Genomic DNA, 3,046 nt, shown 5'->3' on the forward strand with positions numbered 1-3,046 from the left:
AGTCTGTACAGATGCAGTGTGGGCGAGGGCCACCGGTACAGCTGTGCTCTCCCTTATCTTGCATACATGGATAATGATTGACTAGGGCTTAAGCTGTACAACAAACCGGCTTTCAGGTATAACAAAGAACTTCAATACCTTTTGAAATGTTTCCTTGCGCTTCTATCATAGCTAGAAACGAGCAAATTGGAACAGTTCATTTCCTCATTCTTCCGATCTTAAATTCAGTTTGTCGCATCCTACGTCAGTTTGATTTTTTTTTTTATAAAAAAAGAACCATCAGAAAATTCACGTTTTTCCTAATGCAAATATTTCTGCATGCAGTTTTGTGCCACAGATACTTGTTTGCAAGCGATTCCCCTAATATCATGCACTATTGTTAGGTTGAACCCTACTGCATATATTTCCAGGAGAGGGTCTGTCACTGTGGCAGCCCCTAAATTGTGGAATTCCCTCCCCCAGGGGTGCATCTAGCAACATTATTGCATCACTTCTGCGGTACGCTAAAGACTAACCTTTGACACCAGTGATTTATATTTCCTTGAATATTTATGACCACACTTTAATAAAATATGTCTAGGCAGCTTACAACGTGGAATATAATAAAAGCAATCTATAGACAGCATAATTAATATAATTAAAAACATCAATAAAGCACTAGTAGATAGTGGGCAGTTAAAAAGAGAAGTTCATATTGTGAATGCCTATCAAAAACATAGTTTTCAAGACATCTGCTCAGTCCCTAGTGAAAATATACAAATATATCCATTTTAGGACCTGCCCTTTTCTTCTGATTGCAATACAATTGATTTTAAGATTTTTATATTGCTGTAAGGATTTGAATAAAACCATAATAGTTGTCATAACAATAACAGTAACAATTGATCACAACAAATTAATAAGAAGAAGAATACTGCCTGCATAAAATAAAAAAAGCTCAGCCCCCCTGGGCTTTCTTTTAAAAAGGCGCTCCAACTAACTAATTTAATTAATCTCAATTTCATAAAGTAAAAAACAATACGCAACCCTCAGCTGAACGGAAGGGACCAGCTCTTAATAGGATTGGAGAGGGGGAGGGAAAAATACTTAATTGCATAGTTCAGCTGAGTTAAGAAACATGAAAAGCAGGAGGTACTGCAAAGTGTTAACTTGATTTAATTCAGAGCACGGCCCCTTACACCTGTTGTTCTCAATATTCCCAGATCTGCAACATGACCCTCTGAGCAGCGCGAGGTAGGAGGGCCAATGAGAGCGAGCCGTGACATTTGGCTGTTTGGTGCCTTTTGGTCAGTGGGCTGAGGCGAAGCCAAAGATGAAGTTTTCCTATTGCTGACTCTCACCTCCACCCCCCCCCCATACACACACAAGCTCAAATTTACTTGGCACTCAACATGTGCTGACCTGGAAGCTCTCTGTGCTGATTCTAGATCAGCGGGATGTGTTTACTTAGCGAGGGGTGTGGGGCAAAGCACTCTGTGCATGTTCAAAAGCACATTTTTTTTTAAAAAAAAAACACCACTCCAGGTTTCAGAGAATTGAACCTGGCAGTGAAAGTTGTTTGGTTCATCCTTCTGGTTTTCTGTTGCATTTACATGTCACTAAACTGACCCAAGCGAAGACTTTTGGATCGACTCTGCTGTCAAATGTGTGCCTGTTTGCCCCCAGTCTACTAGTGCTGTGGTTTTAAACTAACAGAAGTCTGCTTACTACATGGAAACGAAAGCCAGTGTTGAAATACAATATTTATTGTGATGGCTTTTTGAAGCAGTTCAGACTTTATCACCCCAATGTTCTCTGGTGCTGACAACCTAAACAATTTTCTGTTCAACGCAGGCTTACTTCTAGGTTTTTATCTTTCAGTATGAATGTTTCTTGCTGAAGCACTTTTAAACAATTGCACATATTATTCCTCCATAGGACTGTCCCCGAGACTGAACGCTCCCACTTTTCTTCTGATAGAAGCTTTGTGCCTTTCAAGCAATTCCAGGGCAAAGATTAAAGTGCAGCAAGGAGATGCAATGAAAGGGAAAGCAACACCTGTTGAATTTCTGGCTGCCACACAAAGTCTCTGTCAAGAAAAGAGGTGGTGATCTTAAAGATCAAACCTAAGCATGAGATGGCTGGGATTTTCCTTCCCAACTGTGGGCAAGGAGCTGTGGATTGGGGAGTTGTGGTTTCATGGCATGATCTCCACACAATATTGAGCATGTATGTACTTAAGAAATGTAGTGTAGGAATTTTGGGCAGAGAAAATAATTTCGGGAACTATTATTTATTGTTTCTTTTATTTAAGAAATTTCTATACCACCCTTCATCAAAGGACCACAGGATCACCTCTTAAGGTGCTTGGAATTATGGGATATTATGGAAAATAAATGTATGAGGGGGACAGCTAGTGCTATCTCAATCTGTCATTAGAGGGGTGTCAGTTTTGGGTTCTCTCTGCTTCTCATTTTTCCTGGTCTTGAGTTCAGTTCTTTTTTTAAAAAAAGTCCTCATCAGCATTTTTGTTTGTTGCTTTCAGTAATACATTAATTTATTTGTGCACTTTACCTGAACATGCACAATTTTGAGTCCCTAAGACAGCTGGATGGCATCTTGTACATCTCCTTCTGGCAACTCCTGCAGCCAAGATATTGCTCTGCCAAAGATATTGCTCTGCTTTCCTTTTGAGCACATCAGTGGGTTTTGTTGTGCAGCCCATGACCTCCATACTCACTGCCCAGGCTTGCACCCCAGAGAGGTCACTCTGGTGTTGCTAACTTTAGAGGCAGCAGTTATGAGTAATCGGTCTCTGCAGCCATAGCAGGCGCTGTTATTCCCCAGCGGTTTGATTTCACCCCTGGTGGCACACTCCCTTGTGAGACAGATGGATGCCAACAATTTGGCTGGAGAACTGCATTGCAAAATTCAGCAAATTTCGAAGGATGGCTGCTTTAGAATTTGCTTATTATTTCAGGTAGTGGGAATTCCCCTACCTGTCACTGTTTGGCCTAATTTGCACATTTTTGCAAAGCAAAATCCCCTTATCAAATTCATTTTTGTA

Source organism: Podarcis tiliguerta (assembly GCF_965153285.1).
Source record: "Podarcis tiliguerta genome assembly, chromosome: 5".
Lineage (NCBI taxonomy): Eukaryota > Metazoa > Chordata > Lepidosauria > Squamata > Lacertidae > Podarcis > Podarcis tiliguerta.